General features: G+C 46.1%; 2 protein-coding genes across 8 annotated transcripts in view; both read left to right on the forward strand.

The window, feature by feature from the left end:
• The window catches only part of LOC309351813 (uncharacterized protein), a 146,412-nt gene that overhangs the window by 74,986 nt on the left and 44,451 nt on the right, over positions 1-26,975 (forward strand). For 2 of the 6 annotated variants that reach the window (XM_081879816.1, XM_081879818.1), the window contains exon 1: positions 11,065-11,281. The exons of 2 other annotated variants lie outside the window; for them this stretch is intronic. The gene's annotated coding sequence lies outside the window, so the exon portion shown is untranslated. Of the gene's footprint in view, positions 1-10,713; positions 10,755-11,064; positions 11,282-19,818; positions 20,006-26,975 lie in introns of those variants that run through there. 2 more of the 6 variants (XM_081879813.1, XM_081879817.1) reach the window with 2 other exon arrangements.
• LOC309351827 (uncharacterized protein) overlaps positions 1-26,975 on the forward strand; it is an 88,979-nt gene that overhangs the window by 56,946 nt on the left and 5,058 nt on the right. The window lies entirely within an intron of this gene.

Genomic DNA, 26,975 nt, shown 5'->3' on the forward strand with positions numbered 1-26,975 from the left:
ACCATCAGAGCACTCCTGACATATGGTTGTCAAGCCTCTGCTTAAAGACCTCCAAAGAAGGAGACTCCACCACACTCCTTGGCAGCAAATTCCACTGTCAAACAGCTCTTACTGTCAGGAAGTTCTTCCTAATGTTTAGGTGGAATCTTTTTTCTTGTAGTTTGGAACCATTGCTCCGTGTCCGCTTCTCCGGAGCAGCAGAAAACAACCTTTCTCCCTCCTCTATGTGACATCCTTTTATATATTTGAACATGGCTATCATATCACCCCTTAACCTCCTCTTCTCCAGGCTAAACATGCCCAGCTCCCTTAGCCGTTCTTCATAAGGCATCGTTTCCAGGCCTTTGACCATTTTGGTTGCCCTCCTCTGGACACGTTCCAGTTTGTCAGTGTCCTTCTTGAACTGTGGTGCCCAGAACTGGACACAGTACTCCAGGTGAGGTCTGACCAGAGCAGAATACAGTGGCACTATTACTTCCCTTGATCTAGATGCAATACTCCTATTGATGCAGCCCAGAATTGCATTGGCTTTTTTAGCTGCCGCGTCACACTGTTGGCTCATGTCAAGTTTGTGGTCAACCAAGACTCCTAGATCCTTTTCACATGTACTGCTCTCAAGCCAGGTGTCATCCATCTTGTATTTGTGCCTCTCATTTTTTTTGCCCTAGTGCAATACTTTACATTTCTCCCTATTAAAATTCATCTTGTTTGTTTTGGCCCAGTTCTCTAATCTGTCAAGGTCGTTTTGAAGTGTGATCCTGTCCTCTGGGGTGTTAGCCACCCCTCCCAGTTTGGTGTCATCTGCAAATTTGATCAGGATGCCCTTGAGTCCATCATCCAAGTCGTTGATAAAGATGTTGAATAAGACTGGACCCAAGACAGAACCCTGTGGCACCCCACTAGTCACTCTTCTCCAGGATGAAGAGGAACCATTGATGAGCACCCTGTGGGTTCAGTCAGTCAGCCAGTTACAAATCCACTGAGTGGTAGCATAGTCAAGACCGCATTTTACCAGCTTCTTTACAAGAATATCATGGGGCACCTTGTCAAATGCCTTGCTGAAATCAAGGTAGGCTACATCCACTGCATTCCCTTCATCTACCAGGCTTGTAATTCTGTCAAAAAATGAGATCAGGTTAGTCTGACATGACTTATTTTTCAGAAATCCATGCTGACTATTGGTGATCACAGCATTCCTTTCTAGGTGCTCACAGACTGTTTGCTTAATGATCTGCTCCAGAATCTTCCCTGGTATTGATGTCAGACTGACTGGGCGGTAATTATTTGGGTCCTCTCTTTTCCCCTTTTTCAAAATAGGGACAACATTTGCCCTCCTCCAGTCTGCCGGGACTTCGCCTGTTCTCCAGGAATTCTCAAAGATGACTGCCAGTGGTTCTGAGATCACATCTGCCAGTTCTTTTAATACTCTTGGATGCAGTTCATCTGGCCCTGGAGACTTGAATACATCTAAACTAGCCAAGTATTCTTGTACTATCTCCTTAGTTATTCTGGGCTGTGTTTCCTCTGCTGAATCATTTGCTCCAAATTCTTCAGGTCGGGCATTGTTTTCTTTATTGGAGAAGACTGAGGCAAAGAAGGCATTGAGGAGTTCAGCCCTTTCTGTGTCCCCTGTTTGCATTACACCATCTACTCCTCTGACTGACCCCACTGTTTCTTTGTTCTTCCTTTTGCTACGAACGTACCCATAAAAGCCTTTTTTGTTGCTTTTAACCTCTCTAGCAAGCCTGAGTTCATTCTGTGCTTTAGCTTTTCTGACTTTGTGTCTACATGTGCTGGCTATTTGTTTGAATTCCTCTTTGGTGGTTTCCCCCCTTTTCCATTTTTTGTACACATCCTTTTTTAATCTTAACTCAGTTAAAAGTTCTTTAGATAGCCACCCTGGCTTCTTTAGGCACCTTCCATGTTTCCGTCTCATTGGTATTGCCTGAAGTTGTGCTTTTACTATCTCCCTCTTAACAAACTCCCAGCCATCATGAACTCCCTTTCCTTTTAATATTACTGTCCATGGGATCTCACCCAGCACTTCCCTAAGTTTTATAAAGTCGGCTTTCCTAAAGTCAAGAAATTGAGTCCTAGTATGCTTGGCTGCTCCTTTCTGCTGTATTGTAAACTTCAGAAGAGCATGATCACTCGCGCCTAATGATCCTTCCACTTCTACTCCACTAACCAGGTCATCAACATTGGTTAGGACCAGATCTAAAATGGCTGTTCCTCTTGTTGCTTCTCCCACTTTCTGGACAATGAAGTTAAATGAAAAGATTGCAAAAAGTGCTTTATTTACAATGGAGTGTTTAAGGAACATCTAGGGACTTTCCCATGGAAGAACCCATTTAGATGTATGGAGTGTGGGACGTTTTCCTTTCAGTGTCCACTCTTTCTTCACAGCAATGAACTCATCAGGAAATCAGTCTTAAACACATGACGTGTATTTGAAGTGCTTGTGTTTATATGTAAAACTGAACAGCAACAAAATTTTGAAGGCAATGTCAAACAATGTGAGTATAATCTAAGAGGTACAGTACCTTTTGAGAGATAGGATGAATCTGGTTTGCTGGTGGTGAGTGAGGATTAGGGCTGGGCGATATATTGATATCTTGTCCAATACCGATTTCTAGACCACATCGTGATAACCTTTGAAGAAGAACTGATATGGCAATAGACTGTGAATCACAGTGTGTGTTTCTGGGACGTGCCTGCAAGCAGAGGCAGAAAGCTTTTCTTCGTGAAGTCCCTGCAGATGCTGAGTTGCTGACTTCCCTCCCAGGCAACAGGAAGCGAAACACACACATCCATTGCCCTGTCTCCTTCCAGCCTCTTTCCTCCCTTGCTCCCTTCTGCTGATGTGTGTGCCTGACTTAGATATCCTGTGTGCTCTGTGTGATTTTACTGCTGAAACTGGATTTGCTCTCAGGAGCTAAGTTTTGTGCCTCACTGGGGACCCAGTGAGAACTGTATGCTTTGAAAGCTCAGTAAACTATTACTGAAGAAGTCTTGTTGCCTCTGTGTTTGTTTTTGACCTCAGCATGGGAATTGCTCTACACGTGGCCCCTACCCTGCTGCTACGTGCCTCATGCCCTGGAGTTGGTCTACTCAAGCATGCAAGATGGCATGCACCAAACTCTGTCACCCCACCACTGCATGATTTCAAAGCACTACCTATTCAACAGAACTTCATCCCTGCCCCCTGCGCATTCTGAAAAAAACTTGAAATACTGAAATTGAATGGGAGATTTTCCCCCAAGCCTAATTTCAAGAGGGGGATGGAGGGACTGCAGGTACGAGGGAAGTCTCCTGGTGGGTCTCATATTCACTCATGAACCCCATGGGCAACCCCAGAGCTCCTGCTTATTCTGGGGTTTGGAGAAGATAGTACTTTTCCATATTCCCAGAAGTTATTATTCAATCCTGCTGCTAGGGAGTACTCCTACCAGAGGACCAGCGTGTATATTACTATCATACTGATTTTACTGCTATGGCTGTTTTTGCTGTCATGGACTGGCTGGCTGGGGGGGGGAGGGTGAGGCACCAGCTGGGGAACCCCCAAGGGAAGAAGGCTCAGAGCCTGGGGACTGGTGGTGGGATGGCAATGAGCAGAAAGAGGGAGAAAATTGAGCAGAACGGGAGGGGAGGTGTTGCAAGCTTAGGAGAAAACAGGGTTTGGTGAGCAGGAAGAGGCTGGGGCAGAGAGCAGTTCGGGCTCAGAGGGAGGAGAGTGTTGGATAATTGGCGTGGCTAATTGGTTTACGACCCCAATTAGGCGCAGCTCCTTGAATGGCAGCCCGGCACTCTTCTGTCTGCGCCCTCTCTGCTGGTCCTCCTCCGGCAGCCACAAGTGCAGAGCAAACACAGCGGGCTGTTGCGTCTCGGTGTATAAGATCCAAACACACCTAGGCATCTGTGTGTTTAGTTAACAGTCTTTATTACAGCAGTAAAACAATTACAGAGCTTTCCTGGACTCAGCTCACACATTTTGCTCCCGTCTCCTTCGGAAGCAGAGACAGAACAGAAAGTGGAAACAGACCACTCCCTCAAGAGTCACGCCTCATGAATGTGAGACGTTACTCAGAACTTCTTAACCCTGTAAGTTCTGAATCTCTCCACACCCCCTCTCGTCTTGCATCCTGAGGCGACCTGTGGATGTACCTTTACAGACCTCTGTGAGATCAATCCCTTCCCCAATGCCTTGCGCCTTCTCCTGGCGTTCCTGTCAGGCACCTGTGGAACATCCTCACAACTCTCAGGTTCGCACTGTGCGAAACCAACCCACACACCTGTGGCCTGATACCTTTCAGGTGGAATGCCCTTCGTTGTGCGACTGGACCGCCTGGGCACAAACTCAGGTACTTCTTCTGACTCACTGTGGTCAGCAGGTGTGTCCTCTGCATCACGGGATTCCCCCTCTGACTTAAAGCGTCTTCGAATTCGCTGCATTACGCTAACAGGAGACGCAGGCTCACTCTTGGGCTCTCTTTTGACAACCTGTGGAGACGCCCCACCCTGTTCTTGACCCTGGTCAGTGACCTGGTCGTCAGCAGGTACAGCACCTGGCTCTCCTTCCTGCTCTGAATCTTCCTGCTCTGAATCCCCCTCTGAATCAGACAGACATTCTGAGAGAACGTCATGCCTTGCAGGAGTCTTTGACCTACCATCCTGCTCATAGAACTCAGCATGTTTACTGATCAGAAGCTTACTCTGATCACCTTCTGGATATGCAAACCGCCATGCTTTAGAAGACGGCTCATACCCACAGAAGATCATTTTCTGGAACTTGGGTCCACCTGGCCTTTGCAAAGCCTTTGGCACTGGCACAGATGCCAGTGACCCGAACGGACGGAGGAAATGAATCTGAGGTTTCCTCCCGTGAAGCATGAAAAACGGGGTGTCACCTACCACTGAATTGTAGGACCGATTCCAGGTGAAATTCACATTCTTAATTGCTTCCATCCAAAAGCTTGGAGGTAACCCAGAGTCTGACAGCAACACCTGTGTAGCCTTAACTAGAGCTTCACTTCTGAGCTCTGCCACCCCCCTCTCTTGAGGAGAAGTCACCTTGTGACGTATCCCTTTCTGGTGAAAGAACTTCTGCAGAGCAGACCCAGTAAACTCTGCACAACGGTCACTTCGAACTCCCTGTACCTTGGTGGAGAACCTTAGTTCCACCTCCTCAACCCAATTTTTAATCAGTTGCGCTGCATCTTCCTTGGATTTCAGAGCATGTGTCCAGGAGTTCTGTGTATGGTCATCAAAAATTGTTAGCAAAAACCTGGCCCCTCCCAGACTTGACTCTGCCATGGGACCCAACAGATCTATGTGAACAAGCTCAAAAGGTTTTGTGGTTACCCTGTCCACCCTGGGGTAACTGCACCCTTTTACCTTTGCCCTTCTGCAAGCCTTACAATCTATGGATTTTCCACATTCCTCAATTTTACAGCCTTCAGTACACTCTGGTAACACCTGGATTTCTTCAAGAGAACTATGGGCTGTCTTCTTGTGCCATGCACACGTACATGAAACATGAGTGGGAACTGTAGCACGCAAAGCTTGTGCCCTCTTAACCTTCCCCTCACCCCTCAGAGGCGTTTTTAGAATGAAGAGATCATTCTGCCCCTTTTCAACCCTGACCAGTTGTTTCTCTCCCTTGGAGATTGTATAAACATCATTTTCAAAGCAAACCTTAAACCCCTTTTTCAACAAATAAGGGACAGATAAAAGACAGTGTTGCATCCCAGGTACAATGCAAACTTCCATCTGCTCCTGCAAAACAGAAAAATAAACATTTGCAACGTTAGTCACAGTTTTTTTCTCTCCACTAGCAAACTGAACAGTTTTTCCAGCCGGAAATGCCTTGCAATTCCACATCTCGACAGCAGGGGTCTCTGGAATCAGGTTTCTGTTTGCTCCGGAGTCAATTACAAAGCAAAGTTCATTGTCTCTCTCAGAGCTGTCCTTCAACATCGCCATAGCAACAAACGTCTCGCTGCCCCCTCCCTTTGGGCTTCTGCAGCTGTTCTCTCTGGTTGTCACGGCAACCAACTCCCCCTTGCAGGGAGACTTGCTCAGGACCTTGGCAGCTTCAGTAGATGCAACTGCCTCCGTTGCCTTGGAGACCGGACTTGTCTCTGCGTTCCCACGCAACTCTGTAGGGCTTATCTGCACTTTGTGCAGGTGGCTGGCCTTGAAGCGTCTAACTCTCCGCAGCTTCCCAGGCCTCGGCTGACAACGAAAACAACTCGTGGCTGCCTTTGGAAAACAAGCCGTTTCTGAGCTTCCACTGCTCACTGCCCCCCCCCACTGCTCTCAGGGCTCCCAGGACGTTTTCCTGCACCCCCTCTGGTGGGTAAAGGGCTCCCAACGCTTGGCCTCTGACCTGGCTCCTCACACAGGTACGGTGCAGCATTCATACAGCTGCCAGCAATAGTCCCTTCGTCCCCCCGTGGGGGCTCACAGCTCCCCTCAGCTGTGTGTCGGCTCTCAAGAATGTGCCCAGCGCCATCTTGCCTCTCTCCTTCGGATGCAGCCACATCTTGGCCCTTGCTTCCCACTCCTGCTTCACAAGCCTCACGGAGTGCCAGCCAAGCAGCCTCAGGCCTTTTAGCATCCAGGACAACATGCATCAGATCGGCACTCACATTCTCTGCCAAAACAGCAAGCACTTGCTTTTCAGCTTCACTCAGCTCTGCAGCCTTTATAGCTGCCTTCTGTGGGGGTTGGACTACGTTCCACAACTGCATCCCCACGAGGAAAAACTCGGCGTGAAAGCTCCACTGCAACCAGCTTTCGCACGTCAGCTTCTCACATGGCAGCTTAAGCTCAAAGCCATGCTTTTGGGACTGCGCCATCCTCTCTGTCTTCCCGGGGCCCCAGCTTACTCACGTAACCAGTTCAGCTTCTCTGCCTCAGAACGCAGACAGGACCTCAGCTTTCAGCTTTCAGTAGCGTCTTGGCCTCCTGGCTTCAATCACACACCGGCACAATGTCGCAACAGCTTTATAGCAGTAATTAGAGCCCATAACCTGTTGGATAATTGGCGTGGCTAATTGGTTTACGACCCCAATTAGGCGCAGCTCCTTGAATGGCAGCCCGGCACTCTTCCGTCTGCGCCCTCTCTGCTGGTCCTCCTCCGGCAGCCACAAGTGCAGAGCAAACACAGCGGGCTGTTGCGTCTCGGTGTATAAGATCCAAACACACCTAGGCGTCTGTGTGTTTAGTTAACAGTCTTTATTACAGCAGTAAAACAATTACAGAGCTTTCCTGGACTCAGCTCACACATTTTGCTCCCGTCTCCTTCGGAAGCAGAGACAGAACAGAAAGTGGAAACAGACCACTCCCTCAAGAGTCACGCCTCATGAATGTGAGACGTCACTCAGAACTTCTTAACCCTGTAAGTTCTGAATCTCTCCACAGAGAGGAGGGGGGCCAGGAGACCCAGAGGAGGCCAACTACTGAAGAATCCAGGGAGCCCCCCCCTCCTGCTGTGACCAGCTCCCCTCTCCCCTGGTCTCCTAGAGCACACAGAGAAACCCAGTTCAGACCCCATGATCCTGCACATGATATTAAGAGGGTGTTTCCCTGCCCCCCAACATGCATCACTTTAATCTTATTGACAATGAACTGTATTTTCAGCCCATTCTCCCCGTTTGGAGAGGTCTTTTTGGTGCTCCTTACAATCTCTCTTTGTTTGAACAATTGCCATCAGCAAACTTTGCCCCCTCCCTTCTTATTCCTAACTCTAGATCATTTATGAACAAGTTGAAAAGCCACGTGTCCCAATACTGATCTATAGGGGACTCCACTTTCTGCTTTTCTCCATTCACAGGAGTGTTCGTTTATTAGTACGTGTTCCTCCCTCCCCCCATCCTTCTGTGCTGCGGAGGGAACCCTGCGGAAAAATTCTGGGGTGAATTTTGCTTCCCCACACATCCAACACAGCTCAGCATTCAGAGAAATGGAAGAGGAAAGCTGGCCACAATCCAAGAGACTGAGGTCAGCAGAAAGGGAAGCAAATCCTACTCCAAGGGAAGCCGCTTCAGCTTCCAGCCCGTCTGCTCCCACAATGGCTAAAGAAGAATTGCCCTTTGGGAATGGTGGAGCTGAATGGAAGCAGGCGAGGAAGCCCCACAATCGCTCCTGCTGGAGGAATAGGGGCACTGACCCCAATACTCAAAGGTGATGACCTGGTCCTTTAGGGGCACTGTTACGCCATCAGGAACCGGGAGTTCCCCACACCTGCCTCCCACGTCCGGATTCAACCTCAATCTCTTAGCTGCCATCCATCCTCCAACCACCTCCAGAAAGGCACACAGGGAATTCACTGCCTTCACTGGTTCCATTTAAAAGAGAGGAAGAGATGGGAGGAGCCTCTCCATTGTCTTTTCCTTCACAAATCCTGTCTTAAGGGCACATTTAAGATATGAATAGGGTGTGAGGCTGTGACCTGGCACAGTTACTAAGTATTTAACATCACAAAAGACTGGCCTGGCTCCCCAGGCAATCCAATCAAGTGACCATTAAACAGGTAACCTGGCAGGCAGGAGGTAAACAAAGCACTCAGATTTCTGATGTAGACCGCCCTTTCTGTGATGTATGCATGATGTTTCTGGGGGTGGTCTTGGACTTCAGGGAGGGAATTTAAAATGTCTATATAAGGACAGGCACACTTTTGTTCTGGGTTCCTCCTCCCTCCTGCGTGTGGTGAGGGGAGCACCCTGTTGCAACAGATCAATAAAGATCAGGCTTACTAGCTGCTTTGCTTCTCAATATTCTCTGGTTGGCCTCTGTTATTTTCTCCTACCAATAGGGAACCTACGTAAGGACTCTATATGGGCTCTTGGATACCCCAAAAGGGGAAAAGGGCAGATTTTTTGTTTACAACATTTGCTTGGAACATTTATTTTATATATATCAGACCTCAAAATTCTTACAACAATTGCATATGGTTGCATGAACTTTTAAGACCTCTCCCCATTTCCCACAATACATTTTTTCACAGCATCATCTATACATCACAAATGTGTCACAAAGTAGGAGTGTTTGGAATTTAGAAACATGAGCCAATCACCTACCCCTCTCAACAACCCCAGTTTCCCCACACCTTTTAACTACCCCCTTCCCCAAAGACCCATAATAGTATTTACCCATCCCCCCAGCTGCAAGGTTTTCCTCCGCTTCTCCTCTGAATGCATCAGGATTCAACCCACCATCCCAATGGATTTCTGCCTGGGACATGTGCTGCCCTTGATCGCCTCCTGCCTCCTAAGGGATTATGGAGTCAGGGGGAGCCCTGGAGACCCCAATTCTAGAGGAGTCATTAGCCATTGGAAGCAAATAACTGTTGACGTTTCAACAGTTTTCTATACAATATCGGAGAGTCGGAGGAAACAGTCCAATTCATGGTATCCGCTTCTTGCTACAATTGTATAGGCTGCTTTTCTGAGCCTCTTTGCTGTTGTGGATGGAAAGCGCCTGTGCAAATGGTCATTGTCCTGGCCTTAGAGTGAGTGGTGGGGACTTGGGGTTTTGGGGGAGTTGTATAACTGTCCCCCCTTCCTGATTTGAAGAGCACCAATACCTAAAACACGGATGGACGACTCGTGGCGTAGAGTGGGGGAAGGAAGGATTTTGCAATATAAAGTGTTATGGAAAAATCTAGGTGCGAGGCTGCTCAGTCCCCCAGCTGGCCGGGCAGAGCCCGTGGGTCCCTGCGGAATAAAGGAAGGAGTCCAGCCAACCGGAGCAAATAGCTGTAGACCAAAGTTTACTGCGCAATAGGTTCAAAAAGCAAATTTGAACCCCGAGGATGGGGTGACAAGGACTTTTAAAACTTTCCCACCATATCCCAGAATACAGTTAATACAGCATCATTGCTACATCACTGACATGTCACAGAAGGGGAGGGGTTAGCCTTGGCAAACATGCCCAAAGATTAGCACAAGCAGACATGGGAGGGCAAGACTCAAGTATAAGATTAGCATAGACAAATATGTCTTAAGTACCCACCACCCAAAAGTCCAATACAAATTCCTTTGCATGGCATGTCTGGAGCCTGCGACAAGTCTGGAGATGAGATTTGGCTTCCTCTGGCTAACAATGAGCCCAGCAATTGTCCCCTCTGAGAACTTCCTGGAGTCCTTTTTCAAGGGGAAAATAGTTTTGGAATGAAGAAAACTGGGAAAGGAGATGATTTTATATTATTTTTAAAGCTAGGTAACTTCCCTGAGCTGTCAAGTTGAAAGGATACATTCAGGTATAATATTTATAATATTTAACTTTAAAGATGTGCCCCTCCCCGTAATTTCCGTAACATTTAGACTGTGGGGTGGGGGACCCCACTTTGCAAGTGGATTGCCGGGATCAGCCCCTCCCTTCTCTCCTGATCCACTAGGAAGAGGGGAGGGGGAAAACCTTCCTCCCCCCCCCCACTAAATTCCTCCCCTCCCGGTACATCATTGTCGCACCCCGCCCTCAAATTGGTCCCATACGTTGCACCTCTTCCTCCTCCTCGGAATCCGGTTTCTGTTCCGGGAATGGAGGGGTGGGGGTGAGCCCCCCCCCCAAAAAAACCTGCCTGCTTCTCCCGCAAGTGGCTCTTCTGCGCCGGATAGCTGCTCTGCGCCGTAGCTCTAGGGGCGCGCTTTTGGAAAGGGGAGGAGGGGCGGCAGGGGAGGACACCCCCCTTCCCCCCCGTGGATATTGCTGCAGGAAAGGAAAGGAGAATCGGGAGCGAGGAGAAAGAGGTAAAGGGTTCGCTGGGGGGGGGGAGAGAAGAACCCAGAGACCCCCTGCCAGCTCCCCAAAGCGCCTTTCGCGGGTCCCATGTCCCATAGGCATGGGCTGGATCCCTGCACGAGTGCTGCGAAGGGGGCTTTCCTTAGGCGCCCTGGCGGGGGCGGACATGGGACCCCCACCTAGGGGGTCCCTCGAGGACCCCTTGCCCCGTTTCCCCCACTCCCCTCCCGGCACATCCTCCTCCCCTCCCGGCACATCCTTCTCCCACCCCGCCCCACAACCCCAAATCCCCTCCCCAATATGTTGCTCCTCCTCCTCGCCATCTGCCTTCTGTTCCGGGAATGGGGGGGGGATGAGCCCCCCTCCCAATCTGCCTGCTTCTCCCGCAAGTGGAGCTTCTGCGCCGAATTGGTGCTCTGCGCCGTAGCTCTAGGGGCGCGCCCTTTCGGAAAGGGGAGGAGGGGCGGCAGGGGACCCCCCCCCAAACATCGATGTTGCAGGAAAGGAAATGAGAATCGGGATCGAGGACAAAGAGGTAAAGGGGTCGCGGGGGGAGGCGAGAGAAGGATCCAGAGACCCCCCGCCAGCTCCCCAAAGCGACATTCGTGGGTCACGTCGGCATGGCCTAGATCCCTGCACGCCTGCTGCCCCTTGGCAGCGGCGGACATGGGGCGCCAACGCAGGGAGACCCCACGAGGGCCCCCTTGCCCCGTTTCCCCCACGTAGGGATCCCTGGAGCCCTGTGGGCTCCGCATGGAGAAAGGCGGGTCATGAATGGGTTAACGGGCGCGAGGGACGCCTGGATAGAGACCCCCGTGTGGCTCGTGTTGGGGGGGGGGTTGTCCTCTGGATGGAGAGGTGGGGCGCGGGGCGAGGGGTGAGCCCCGCCAAGGCAGCCTCTGGGTGCAGGGGAGACTCAGGGAAAGAGGGAGGGGGTCGAGGAAGTGGGGGGGGAGCATCCCTGGGGCAGGGAAGGGCAGCAGTGGGAGAGAGTGAGAGAGAGAGATACAGAGATACTGGAAGACCAGTCCTTGGGGAGATGTCTCCATCCTGGCGCCCGCCGGGAATCTCCAGAGGGGCCTCCTTGCCTTCTCCCTCCCACCCAAGAATCGGCCACCCCTTCAAGGCGACCAGAGAGGGATCCCTGGAAAGTGGGGGAGGGGTCCAGTCCCCCCACCCCTTCCTTCCTGCAAGCTCCATCCTCTGTTGAGGAGAAGAGAGGAGGGGAGAGGCCTTCCGCAATCCCACCCAGGAAGCAGCCAGAAACCTTTTCCTCTCTCTCAGGCTTCCATCTTTTAAGTGTCTTTTCCACTGCCTGGTTCATTGAGGATGAGGATAATGTACACCTGTCATCAGAAACAGGGGTGCAGAGTCCATGGAATGGCTCTCAGGCTTGATATAGAAGTTGCACCACAAAAGCATTTCTGTTCCTCTTATTTTTGGTAGGCAGTGTCAGAGTGATTGACAAGCTGAGATACAATCCTTCAGCATCTGATGATAGCAATTGCATGAATCTTCACAGTCAAAGGACCCATTTTCATGCTATACACTGCCTGTGGCTGGAGGCTCTACATGCAAGGTGTGCCTATACAGGCCAGTATTAGCACAGGTGAGCTGTGTGACCATCTCAAATTTATAGACTGTATGTGAATGAGAAGTTGTGGGTGGGATTACAGTTTATGGCATCCCTGTGATTTTCTCCCCTCATAACATTTCGTGAGCTGATATTGCAGAACGAATTCCAAAATAATTCCAACGAATTCCAAAATAACTACAAAAATAACTACAAAAGAATCACAATATAATAAGAATGATTGTAGTATTTCCACGCTACCTAACTGGCTGGGTTTCCCCAGACACTCTGGGCAAATTACAGTACATATAAAAGACAGTAAAACATCAGACATTCAAAACCTCCCTATACAGGGCTGCCTTCAGCTGTCTTCTAAATGTCAGATAGTTGCCCATTTCCTTGCCCTCTGCCTGCTTCCCTGTAACTTCGCTTCTCACGGGGGGGGGGGGTGGTGAACCAGCAGAAGACCCTCAAAGGAGGACCTCAGTGTCCAGACTGAGCAATGGGCGTGGAGATGTTCCTTCAGGTCTACATACCCGAGGCTGTTTAGGGCTTTAGGTTGCAGATCTTGCTCCTCCGCAATGATCTCCAGAGCAAGTCCAACATACAATTAGCAGAGTAGGAAAAAACGCTCAGAGACAGCAAAAAATTCCTTCAGCAAATAAATTTGTTCCTGAAGGCATAGCAGGATTCTGTGCCTGAAAAATGCATCCACGGCAATTTAAAGGTCAGCACCAACAATGTGAGATGTGCTCAGAAATGTACTGGGAGTCAGTGACTATCCTTTAGGACTGGTGTTCTGTTGTCTCAGCGGCTGCTCCCATTCTGTTGTCTAGCTGCCACATTCTGGATTTTACAAGTCACCTTCAAAGGTAGCCCCATGTAGCGCATGGCAGTAGTCCAAGCAGGAGATAACCAGAGTATGCACCACTCTGGGGAGACAGTCTGCGGGCATGGAGAGTCTCATCCTGCGTACCAGAAGGAGCTGGCAGACAGCTGCCCTGGACACAGAACTGACCTGTACCTCCATGGACAGCTGTGAGTCCAAAATGAGCCCCAGGTTTGGGGCACAGTTACCTCCATCAGGTCTAGGGAGTCTTCCACACCTGCCTGCCCCCTGTCCACCTGGGACACTATTTCTGTCTTTTCGTGATTCAACCTCAATCTGTTAGCCGCCATCCATCCTCCAACTGCCTCGAGACACTCACACAGGACCTTCACTGGTTCCAATTTAAAAGAGAGGAAGAGCTGGGCATCATCCACATACTGGGGAACACCCAGGGCAACCCCCCCCCCCAGCGACTTCATATAGACATTAAAAAGCATGGGGGAGAGGACAGAGCCCTGAGGCACCCCACAAGTGAGCACCCAGGGGTCAGAACACTCATCCCCCAACACCACTTTCTGGACATGGCCCAGGAGGAAGGAGGGGAACCACTGCATAGCAGGGCCCCCAGCTCCCCTAGAGGGTCCAGAAGGATACCATGGTCAAAGTTCTCCAAAGCCGCTGAGAGATCCAGCAGAACCAGGAAACAGCGCAACCAGGGCAGTTTCATTTTTTTTTTTTTTTATAATAATTTTTATTGATTTTACAACATAAACAAAAAACAAACAAACATAATGCGACTTCCCCAAACCTCCCCTTCACTGCATCCAAATTTCAAAATTTTTAGCAATTCTTCATCCCATTTTTATATTTAGTTCTCTTTAAAAAGAGTTTCTGCTTTATAAATTTCGATTTATAGCTGTAATTCTTTGTGTCCAATCCCCTGACATCTTAACATTCCGAAATTTTACAACAATTTTTAAGATAGATTTTAAATTTTTTCCAGTCCTCCTCCACTGTCTCTTTCCTCTGGTCACGGATTCTGCCGGTCATCTCTGCCAGTCCCATAAATTCAGTCACCTTGGTCTGCCATTCTTCCAGAGTAGGTAATTCTTTAGTCTTCCAATACTTCGCCAAAAGGATTCTTGCTGCTGTTGTTGCGTACATAAAAAAGGTCCTATCTTTCTTTGGTACCAATTGGCCGACCATGCCCAGGAGAAAAGCCTCCGGTTTCTTTACAAATGTCCACTTAAGGATTTTCTTAATTTCATTATAGATCATTTCCCAGTAGGCCTTAATCTTTGGGCAGGTCCACCAAAGGTGATAAAAGGTTCCTTCACATTCATTACACTTCCAGCAATTGTTATTGGGCAAATGATATATCTTTGCTAGCTTGACTGGGGTCATGTACCACCTATAGATCATTTTCATTAAGTTCTCTTTCAGGGCACTACATGCCGTAAATTTAATACCTGTGGTCCATAACTGCTCCCAGTCAGCAAACATAATATCATGGCCGATATCTTGTGCCCACTTAATCATGGCTGATTTAACCGTTTCATCTTGTGTGTTCCATTTTAGCAGCAGATTATACATTCTAGACAAATTCTTAGTATTGGGTTCTAGCAATTCTGTTTCTAACTTTGACCTCTCCTTCTGAAATCCTAGTTTTCTGTCCTGCTTAAAAGTTTCATTAATCTGGTAATAATGTAACCAATCTCGGACTTTAGGTTTCAATTTCTCAAAACTCTGTAGTTTCAACTTTTCACCATCATATTCTATAATTTCACAATATTTTGGCCAGTCTGTATCCATGTTCAATCTTTTTACCGCCTTAGCTTCCATTGGTGACAGCCACCTGGGGGTTTTACTTTCAAACAAATCTTTATATCGATTCCATACATTATACAATGCTTTCCTAATAATATGATTTTTAAAATTTCTATGTACCTTTACCTTGTCATACCATAAATATGCATGCCAACCAAAACTATTATCATAACCTTCCAAGTCCAGAATGTCTGTATTCTCAAGAAGTAGCCATGGTTTCAGCCAGCAAAAAGCTGCTGCTTCATAATAAAGTTTTAAGTCCGGCAGGGCAAAGCCCCCTCTATCCTTTGCGTCAGTCAAAATCTTAAATTTAATTCTGGGTTTTTTGCCCTGCCAGACAAATTTAGATATATCTTTCTGCCACTTCTTGAAACAGTCCATCTTATCTAAAATTTGCAATGTCTGGAACAAAAACAACAATCTCGGCAATACATTCATCTTAATTACAGCAATTCGGCCTAACAAGGAAAGTCTCAATCTTGACCATATATCAAAATCTTTCTTCACTTCAGCCCAGCATTTCTCATAGTTATCTTTAAATAGGTTCACATTCTTAGATGTTAAATTCACCCCCAGATATTTTACCTTTTTAGTAATTTCCAAACCAGTTTCTCTTTGAAAACTATCTTTTTCCTCCACCGTAAGATTTTTTTCCAACACCTTTGTCTTGTGTTTATTCAATTTAAAACCTGCTACCTGACCAAATATTTCAATAAGTTCCAGAACTCTTTTTGTGCTAGTTTCTGGCTGTTGTAATGTCAAAACTAAGTCATCTGCAAATGCTCTTAGCTTATAATGTTTAGTTCCGACCTGTATACCTTTAACCAGCTGGTCTCTTCTAATCATATTAAGGAAAACCTCCAGTACCGATATAAACAATAGAGGGGAAATTGGGCATCCCTGTCGTGTCCCTTTCTCTATTGGAATTTCATCCATAACCATACCATTTACAATAAGTTTAGCCTTTTGCTCAGAATAAATTGCACTTATACCATTTTCAAAGTTCTTGCCTACCCCCATTCCTTGGAGATTCCTCTTCATAAAGCTCCAACAAATATTGTCAAAGGCTTTCTCTGCATCCACAAAAATCAAAACAGCTTTTCTATTTATATCAGTTTCCAAAAGTTCTAGAATATCTATAATATTCCTCACATTGTCTGACAATTGCCTGCCTGGTAGAAAGCCTGTTTGGTCCCTGTGAATCTCCTCTAACAAAACTTTTTTGAATCTTTTTGCTAGAATGTCTGCAAAAATTTTATAATCCACATTCAAAAGTGATATAGGGCGGTAGTTCTTAACTTGATGTTTCTCAGTTTCTGTCTTTGGTATAAGTGAGATGAATGCTTCCTTCCACGATTCGGGAGCCTTTTTCCCCTCCAAAATTTGATTGCAGACTTCTTTCAGTGGTTGTATTAACCAATCCTTCAATACTTTATAATATCTCGCGGTTAGTCCATCTGGTCCTGGTGATTTTCCCAGCTTGATATCCTGGATGGCACTCTCTATTTCTTGATCTGTAATTTTCTCATTTAAACTCCTTCTGTTGTTTTCAGAGATTTTTGATAGTCCGTATTTTCCAATAAATTCTTCTATCTCCTGTTCATTTTTTGGCCCTTGTTTGTATAATTTCTTAAAGAAACTTTGAAAACAATTACTTATCTCATTTGGTTTATTAATAGACTTCCCATCTACTTCGAGTGATGTCACTGTATTCAGTTTTTGTCTCTTTTTCAGTTGCCAAGACAGTAGCTTCCCACATTTATCTGCAGACTCAAAAGTCTTTTGTCTCATTTGTTTAATTTTCCATTCTATTTCCTGGTTCATCAATTCCATATATTGTGTTTGATAAAATTTTATTTCTCTTAATATCTCCTGGGATTTAGGCTTAGATCTCAGTTTCTTCTCCCCTTCTTTTATTAGATTCCAAATTTTCTCTTTCTTCTCATTCTGTTTTTTCCTCTTTATTGAATTCTGTTGTATTAGGAAGCCACGCATCACGGCTTTACTTGCGTCCCAAATGATTCTTTTTTCTGTGTCTGATCTCAAATTGATCTCGAAGTAGTCTTTAAGTGTTTTTTGGGCCTTTTTGCAAATTTCCTCATCTCCAAAGAGGGTGTCATTCATTCTCCATCTAAAGGTTCCAGCTGTTGTCAGTTTCATTTCCATCTTGACAGCATTGTGGTCAGAGCAGGTCTTTGGGCAGATTTCTGTTTTTTTAACCTTTGATGCCAGATTACTAGAAATCCATATTTGATCAATTCTAGTCCATGTCATTTTTGCTTCAGAGAAGAAGGTCCCCTCCCTTTCCAGAGGGTTCCTAGTTCTCCAAATATCAATCAGATCCATAGTGTCAGTCAGGTCAAAAAAAGTCTTTGGTAGTCTTCCATCATTAGATATTGTTTGTCTTTGGGCCTTATCCATATTTGTAGAGACGACTCCATTCATGTCACCCATCATTATAATTTTAAAGTCCAGAAAGTCCATTAAAGTCTCATGCAACTTCTTAAAGAATTCAGCCTTCCCCTCATTTGGTGCATAAACTCCAACAATCAATATTTTTTCTCCATGAATTTGGATTTCCACTGCCAGGTATCTTCCTTGATCATCCTTAAAGATCAATTTTGGTTCAAATTTTTCCTTGACATAAATCACAACTCCTCTTTTCTTGACTCTATCTGATGATATAAATTCTTGTCCTAATCTCTTATTTGTTAAAAGTTTTCTATGCATCCTGGCAATGTGGGTTTCTTGTAAACAGATTACATCTAGATGTTCCTTCTTTAATAAATGAAATACTTGGCCCCTTTTTCGAGGGTGGTTCAAACCATTGCAGTTCCAACTGAAGAGTTGCAGAGACATTTTGGTTACTGGGTAGATCTTCCACCGACTGCACCCAGTTGTTGTTCCTCCTCGGTCGGTGCTCGGTTCAGTCCAAAAGATAGATTTGAGATGTCCGGTACTTCCTCCTCACTGACAGTTCCTTTCTGAAGATCCTCTTGATTTCTTTCCAAAAAGATCTCTTTATCCTGGTTTGTTTTTATTTTAATTTTCTTCCCTTTGTAGCTAAAGGACAGCCCTTGTGGAAATTCCCACCTGAATGGGATATTGTTCTTCTTAAGTAGATCAACTAGTTCTTTAAATTGAGATCTAACCTCCAAAAAATATTTAGGAATATCCTTGAAGATTTGAATCTGAGAATTTTTAATGACCAAGGCCTTCTGGAAGTGTAGGTTCAATATTTTGTCTCTTTGTTCCTTTGATCCTAAGGTAATTAAACAATCTCTTGGCTTCTTCCCTTGCTTCCTGCCAATCCGAAAGGCTGAAGTTATCATAAATTCATCTTCCTCTCCATCTAGCTCATCATTCCAGAAGTCTTGAAATTTATCTGTGAGAAATTCCCCAAGCTTGTCCTCTTCCTCTTCTGGAACCAGTCTTAATTTCAGATTCTTACTTTTCCTTTCCAGTTCTAGTAGGGCTAATGCTGAATCATGTTCATGTACTTTTTTTACAATAGGCGCAAACTTTCCTTTAGTTTCTTCAGCAGTGGACCTGGCACTCTCAGCTATTCTCCTTGTTTCCGTAGATTCTTGAACCAAACGGTTTATAGAATCTGTATTAGATGAAATTGTTGTTGTATTCAGGTCTAGTCTTGTTGTCAATTCCGTCAGTTTCTTAGAGTTCTCTGTAGACTGTTTGGTAAGTTCTGCAGATTGCTTAGTGAGTACTTCTAGTGACTGATTTATTTTAAGCAGGGCCTGTGTCATTGACTCCATTGATGCTGCTGTTATTTTTTCTTGTGCAGCTGCTGCTCCTGATAAGGAGCCTCTTTTTTGAGCTTGTTTTTGAGCCTGCTTTGTTTTACTTCTTGTTGAAATCTCTTCTGACGGGTTGCTCATAACTCAAGGTCATTCACACAGGAAAGTTGCAAGTGGAAAATCCCACTGGATACACCGTAATGTAACTAAAGCCCTCTAGAGGAGGAAATTGTAACCATCCAAAGGCACCCAGAACAAAGAAACAGAAAGTCCAAAGGCAAAAGTCCCATTAAAAGTCTTTAGTTTGTAGCACTTTACTGTTAAAATTGTAATCCACCAAAGTCCCGAGTATGTTTCAAAATAAGTCTTATTTTGTAGCCGCTGTCCTTTGACAGCTCACTTGACAGTTCCTTTTTTCAGGCGATCGCTGCTCCGGCAGCCTGGCCAGAAGTATCGGCAGCAGAGGTTTTTTATTCCTTATCCCTTTCTTTTGCAGGTTAAATTAATTCTGTTTCCTCCCCCCCTTCTCCTGCACAACAGGGGGGAGATCCTTTCGATGTCTGGTTTAATAAGAGTTAAAAGGAAAGTCCATTTAAACACAGCTTAGTCTTTTCATTGCTCCGTTAGTCATGCAGTTCCGGGAGGCTGACTTCCTTAATTTTGCCTTCCCGTTTTCAGCCAAATCTTCTAAATTTTTAAGTCCCGTTTTACTTTTGCGATCTTACTCACGGGTATTGTTGTTGCCAATCGTTGATTTCAGAAAGGAATCGGCGCTCTCCGTTAATGGCGACGCGGCTTCACTCCGTAAGCTGGGTAGCGATCCTCAGCACCGCGCTCACCCCGATGCCGCTCCGGAGCCTTTAAAAAGGCTCTTTCACGATGCCGGGGGGGCGCAAAGGTGCCCACCGAATCTCCTTGCTCACAGGCTTCAGCGCCTGTGATTTTAGGGGTCCCCCGCTTGCCGTAGCGGGTAAGACCCGAACTTACGGAGCAGTCCTGCCTCGGAGCTCGAGGCTAGGACCGCCATCAAACGCTGGCGCCGACCGGAAGTCCCCAACCAGGGCAGTTTCAGTCCCATGATGAGGCCTGAATCCCAATTGGAAGCATAATGGTGGCAGAAGCTTTCCTGGTCCTGCACCCCCAAAAGCTCCAGGCACAAGACTTTCATTAGCTTTGAAGGGGCCATTGGATACTTGGAGGTCTTTTCTTCAAAAGACAAATATTCTGAATACCTTTACAGTGACATATGATGTAAATAGCGCTTCTGTTTTCCTTGTTTCACATTGGAGAGACTTTGATACATAGGTCTGAGCTCATTTCTCAGCCTGAAACTGCTGTGTTAGCAGCAATGGAAGCCTGGGCAGTGTGTTTGGGGGTTCAGGGCTGCCTAGAGAACAAGAGCCCCTTCTCAGCTTGGCTTATATGGTCCCAAGGAAAGCAGAGCAGTACTTTTGGCACCAGCTTGGCTGCAGGAGTGGCTGGAAGGAGGTGTGCAGGACACCATCCAACCGCCTTAGAGAGTCCACTCTGGATTTGTGTAGGTTTTCCTCCACAGCTTTTTCTTTTCTTTTCTTTTTCTAAAGATATATATTAAGATTTTACAAGATAAATACATAGATCCAGTTACAGATAGGTAGCCGTGTTGGTCTGCCATAGTCAAAACAAAAAATTCCTTCCAGTAGCACCTTAAAGACCAACTAAGTTAGTTCTAGGTAAATACATAGATAATAGAGAATAACACAAACAACAACAAAAAAAGGAAAAATAATACATCAAAGAGAGAGAAAAAACAAAAAAACAAAACAATAAAGGCATAAAAAAGAAAAAATCCAATTTTTAACTTCATAATTCTATAACCCTCTTTCTTTACTTCCTCACATCTCCCTTTTTTGTGTTCCCCTTTACACAATCGAGTTCAGCAAATCCTAACCCTCTTTCAGATCTCATTTATAATTATATATTTCAACCTATTATGTCTCCGATTTTTCTTCTCTTTTCAAATCAATTTTCAACTATTCTTTATAGCTCAATCTCTTATGCCACTTTGTATACATTTGACATAATATTACTCTGGTCTTTTCACCCTTTTCTTTTTAAATCATTTTTGCATATTCTTTTTAACTATGTCACTAGTGCCATATTATCATTTCCCAGGAAGCCTTAATCTTTGGGCATGTCCACCAAAGGTGAAAGAATGTTCCCTCAGTTTCTTTACATTTCCAACATTTATTATCAGGCAAATGATAGATTTTTGCAAGCTTGACCGGGGTCATGTACCACCTATAAATCATTTTCATAATATTCTCTCTTAAGGCATTACATGCCGTAAATTTCATACCGGTGGTCCACAACTGTTCCCAGTCAGCAAACATAATGTTATGTCCAATGTCTTGTGCCCATTTAATCATAGCTGATTTAACCGTTTCATCCTGAGTATTCCATTTTAACAGCAAGTTATACATGCTCGATAGTATCTTAGTTTTATGTTCTAACAGTTCTGTTTCCAATTTTGATTTTTCCACCTGGAAGCCTATTTTTTTATCCAAATTATAGGCCTCTCTAATTTGATGGTAATGCAACCAATCTCACACTTCATCTTTTAGTTTCTCAAAACTCTGCAATTTCAATGTGTCTCCTTCTTGTTCTAATATCTCCCAATATTTTGGCCACTTGGCCTCCATATTGAGTCTTTTCAGAGCCTTAGCTTCCATAGGTGACAACCACCTTGGGGTCTTGTTTTCCAATAAGTCTTTGTATCTTGTCCAGACATTAAACAACGCTTTCCTGAAAATATGATTTTTGAATGCTCTATGAGCTTTAACCTTGTCATACCACAAATATGCATGCCACCCAAAAGCATTATTAAAACCTTCTAAATCCAAAATGTCAGTGTTCTCGACTTCCGGAGGCGGTGCGAATGGCAATGGCGGTCCTCTTCTTGCTCTGATGGGGAAGCTCCGCGGAAACGGGTCGTCCGCTACGGGGAATCGGAGACCCCCGTCGAAAAACCACAGGCAGCAGAAGCCTGTGGCCGTGGGACTCAGCGGGCACCATTAGCGCCCCCCAAAACTGTAAAGGAACCCCGCAAGGGGCTCCGGAGAGTGACAGGGCTGGAGCGGTGCTGTGAGTCGATCGCTCTTTCTGTGGAGTGAAGCCGCGAAGCTGTTGTCGGTGAGCGCTGACCTTTTTCCTGGGACTATTTGGCTAAGAAACAACTACCCGTGAGTAGGTGAAGTTTAAAGAATTTGTGCCTTTTGAAAAACGAAGTTTTAATTTGACACTGAAGCGGGAGGCACAACCAGGAAGTCCGTCTCCCGGCTTTGTTTAAAGATTTAAAGTAACGACGTCTAATTTGCTTTTGCCTCAGAAACTGCGATTTAAAAGACTGTTATCTGAACATCAGACAGAAGATTTCACCTTATTTTAAGGTGGAAGAGGAAGAATTTGGCTTTTCCTCTCCACGTGTGGATTTATAAAAACATACTGAACTCCTGGCGATCGGGCTGCCAAACCATTAGAGCTGTCAGGCTGCTTGAAGTGTCATATTGTAACTCGCACTCTTTGGAGACATTGTAACTTTTTATGATCAACTCTGCAAAGTAAAAGGACCTGTAAGGTTTATGCACCAAATGAGGGGAAGTCGGAATTTTACAAGAAGTTGCATGAGACAATGTTGGACTATATGGACTATAACAACATCATTATGATGGGCGATATGAATGGGGTGGTATCTACGAATATGGACAAAGCACAAAGACAAAGCATAACAAAAGAGGGCAGGCTACCGAATTTTTTTTTTTTTTAAACTAACTGACAATATGGATTTGATTGACATCTAGAGAACCAAAAACCCCCTAGGAAGAGAAGGGACATTCTTCTCTGAAGCCAAAATGACATGGACTAGAATTGACCAAATATGGATAACTAGAGGACTGGCACCCAAGACTAGAAAGGTGGAAATCTGCCCAAAAACCTGCTCCGGCCATAATGCGGTAAAGATGGAAATGAAACTAACACCAATTGGTTCCTTCAGATGGAAGATGAATGACACCTTATTAAGAGATCAAGAGAAGTTGTTCTGGAAGTTGGGCAATAGGGGCAGTACAGGATTCCTATTGGTGTACCGACCTCCCCGCTGCACCACGGATTCCCTGCCCGAGCTGCTTCAGGTCGTGGCGGATATGCTCCTGGAGACAGCTAGCTTGGTTGTCCTGGGGGATTTTAACATCCATGCCGACACGACCTTACAAGGGGCCGCTCGGGACTTCGTGGAAAGCATGGCCTCCATGGGGCTGTCCCTGAATAAGTCTGGCCCAACTCATAGCCACGGACATGCCTTAGACTTGGTGTTTACCTCTACGGATGCTGGTGATCTGACATTAACTAAAAGCGAAACGAAAGAAGTGCCATGGTCAGATCACTTCCTGGTGCAACTGGACTTCTCCGCAACCCTTCCCCTCCGCAGGGAGGTGGGACCGATTCGGATGGTCCGCCCCCGCCACTTAATGGATCCAATTGGCTTCCAGAGAGTGGTAGGGGATGCTTTATCCCAAGTTGATGGCCTTTCAGCTGATTCCCTGGTGGCCCGCTGGAATGCGGAGTTAACCAGGGCTATTGACTGTCTGGCTCCGAAGCGCCCTCTCCGATTGCATGGAGCCCAGACAGCCCCGTGGTTTTCCCCGGAGCTGAGGGTGATGAAACAATCGTTGAGACGGCTAGAGCGCCAGTGGCGGAAAACTCATTCTGAATCAGACCGGACACGGGTTAGAGCTCAACGTCGAGCCTACCAAGTGGCAATGGCGACGGCGAAGAGGGCCTTCTTCACCGCCTCCATTGCATCTGCAGAAAACAGCAGCAGGAGACTTTTTCAGGTGGTTCGCAATCTATCAGAACCACCTGTACCACCGGGGCCTGGTAGGGACCCCAAGATCTCCTGCAATGCTTTTGCAAAGTTTTTTGCAGATAAAATCGCTCAGATTCAGAAGGAGGTAGACTCCACCGTGGGAGCAGGGCCAGGGCGGGAGAGTGCTAGAGTTCTGTCTGGTCCTGTTACATGGGATCAATTCCAATCTGTTACCTCCGAGGATGTGGACAGGCTGCTTGGACGAGTGAAACCGACCACCTGTCTCTTTGATCCTTGCCCATCCTGGCTGATAAAAGCGAGCCGGGAAGGGCTGGGCGATGGGATCTGCGGGGTGGTGAATGCTTCCCTCTGTGAGGGAGCCTTCCCAGACCCGCTGAAAGAGGCGGTCATTAAACCGCTTCTTAAAAAAACATCTTTAGACCCGGCCAATTTGGCCAACTATCGCCCAGTCTCAAATCTGCCATTCTTGGGCAAGGTGATTGAGCGGGTGGTTGCTGAACAACTCCAAGCACGCCTGGAGGAAACGGACCATTTGGATCCCTTCCAATCGGGATTCAGGCCTCACCATGGGACTGAAACTGCCTTGGTCGCGCTGGTTGATGATCTCCGGCGGGCTAGGGACAAAGGTGAGAGCTGTTTCCTAGTTCTGCTGGATCTCTCAGCGGCCTTTGACACCATCGACCATAACATCCTTCTGGACCGTCTAGAGGGGCTGGGAGCTGGGGGCACTGTCATACAGTGGTTCCGCTCCTTCCTCCTGGGCCGTGTCCAGAAGGTGGTGGTGGGGGGTGAGTGTTCAGACCCCTGGGCTCTCACTTGTGGGGTGCCTCAGGGTTCTGTCCTCTCCCCCATGCTTTTTAATATCTATATGAAGCCGCTGGGAGAGATCATCAGGGGGTTTGGACTGGGTGTTCATCAGTATGCAGATGACACCCAGCTCTACCTCTCCTTTAAATCAGAACCAGTGAAGGCGGTGAAGGTCCTGTGTGAGTGCCTGGAGGCGGTTGGAGGTTGGATGGCGGCTAACAGATTGAGGTTGAATCCTGACAAGACAGAAGTACTGTTTTTGGGGGAGGCGGGCAGGTGTGGAGGATTCCCTGGTCCTGAATGGGGTAACTGTGCCCCTGAAGGACCAGGTGCGCAGCCTGGGAGTCATTTTGGACTCACAGCTGTCCATGGAGGCACAGATTAACTCTGTGTCCAGGGCAGCTGTCTACCAGCTCCACCTGGTACGCAGGCTAAGACCCTACCTCCCCGCGGACTGTCTCGCCAGAGTGGTGCATGCTCTAGTTATCTCACGCTTGGACTACTGCAATGCGCTCTACGTGGGGCTACCTTTGAAGGTGACCCGGAAACTGCAATTAATCCAGAATGCGGCAGCTAGACTGGTGACTGGGAGTGGCCGCCGGGACCACATAACACCGGTTCTGAGAGATCTGCATTGGCTCCCAGTACGTTTCCGAGCACGATTCAAAGTGTTGGTGCTGACTTTGAAAGCCCTAAACGGCCTCGGTCCTGTATACCTGAAGGAGCGTCTCCACCCCCATCGTTCAGCCCGGACACTGAGATCCAGCGCCGAGGGCCTTCTGGTGGTTCCCTCATTGCGAGAAGTGAGGCTACAGGGAACCAGACAGAGGGCCTTCTCGGTAGTGGCGCCCGCCCTGTGGAACGCCCTCCCATCAGATGTCAAAGAGATAAAGAATTACCTGACGTTCAGAAGACATCTTAAGGCAGCCCTGTTCAGGGATGTTTTTAATATGTAATGCTGTATTGTTTTTAATACTGATTGGGAGCCGCCCAGAGTGGCTGGGGAAACTCAGCCAGATGGGCGGGGTATAAATAATAAATTATTATTATTATTATTGTTGTTGTTGTTGTTGTTGTTGTTGTTGTTGTTGTTGTTGTTGTTAAGAAGGCCCAAAAGACCTTGAGAGACTATTTTGAAGTAAATTTGAAAACTACGGTTGAAAAAAGAGTAATCTGGGACGCAAGTAAAGCGGTGATGAGAGGGTTTCTGATACAACAGAATGCAATAAAAAAGAGAACTCAAAATGAGAAAAAAGATAAAATTTTGGAGAAAATAAAAGAAGGAGAGAAAAAATTCCTGCTTGGCAGGGGGTTGGACTCGATGGCCCTTGTGGTCTCTTCCAACTCTATGATTCTATGATTCTATGAAATTAAGATCGAAACCAAAGTCACAGGAGATTCTGAGAGAAATTAAATTATATCAAGTACAATACATGAAATTGATAAATCAGGAAGTTGAGTGGAAAATTAAACAAATGAGACAAAAGACTTTTGAGTTGGCTAATAAATGTGGAAAACTGCTTTAAAAAGATATTTTGGTGATAGGCTTTCTTTTGCGTAAATGACAACTCCTCTCTTCTTTACTTTATCCGATGAAATAAACTCTTGGCCTAGTCTTTTGTTAATTAAAACTTTCCTGTGAAGCCTAATCACATGTGTTTCCTGTAGACAAATTAAGTCCAATTGTTCCTTTTTTAATAAATGAAAAACTTTCCTCCTCTTCTCAGGGGAGTTAAAACCATGAATGTTCCAACTTAATAGTTGCAGGGACATGTTGAAGTAGTTCTATTTCCCTCCTACTGCTCCCTAAAGTTCTTCCTCCTTTGATGGTGGTATCGCTTTCCCAGGCTCATCAAGTCCCAAAGGTGTAAGTGCGGAGCTTAATGGTCCAGATCTTAAGGCTCTTAATTCTTCCTCAGTCCCTTTCTGAAGGTCTTCTCCGTAGTCACTCAAAATTTTTCCCTTGTCTTCAACTGATTTAATTTTAACTTTTTTCCCTTTAAAGGTAAAGGATAGCCCCTGGGGGAACTCCCATCTAAAGACAATTTTGTTGCTTCTCAATAATGCTACTAAATCTCCGTAGTTAGTTCTGAGTTCAAGTAAATGTTTCGGGATATCCTTGTAAATTTCCACTCTTGAATCTTTGATCTCTAAGGTCTTCTGAAAGTGCGCACTCAGTATCTTATCTCTTTCTTCCTTCGTTCTGAGGGAGATCAAACAGTCTCTCGACTTGATTTTCCTCCCTCCCTTTCCAAGTCTGAATGCACTTACAATCTTAAAGTCTTTATCCTCTTCCAGAGACCAAAATTCTGCAAATTCCTTTGTCAAATACTCAATAAAGTCCTCTTTTTCAAGTTCTGGTACTGACCTAATCCTCAGATTATTCTCTTTATTTTTCAGTTCTATCATAGACAGAAGTGTCTGATGTTCACCAATCTGTTTACGCATTGGTCTTATTTCTTCCTGCACAGCCTCTACTTTCTGTTTGGCCTCCTCAGCCATTTTGCGGTTTAATGTAGTGTCTTCCAATAATTTCCCAATAGATTGAGCATTTAAATTAACTTGTTGACTCAG

The sequence above is a fragment of the Podarcis erhardii genome, assembly GCF_964252035.2.
Source record: "Podarcis erhardii genome assembly, chromosome: 10".
Lineage (NCBI taxonomy): Eukaryota > Metazoa > Chordata > Lepidosauria > Squamata > Lacertidae > Podarcis > Podarcis erhardii.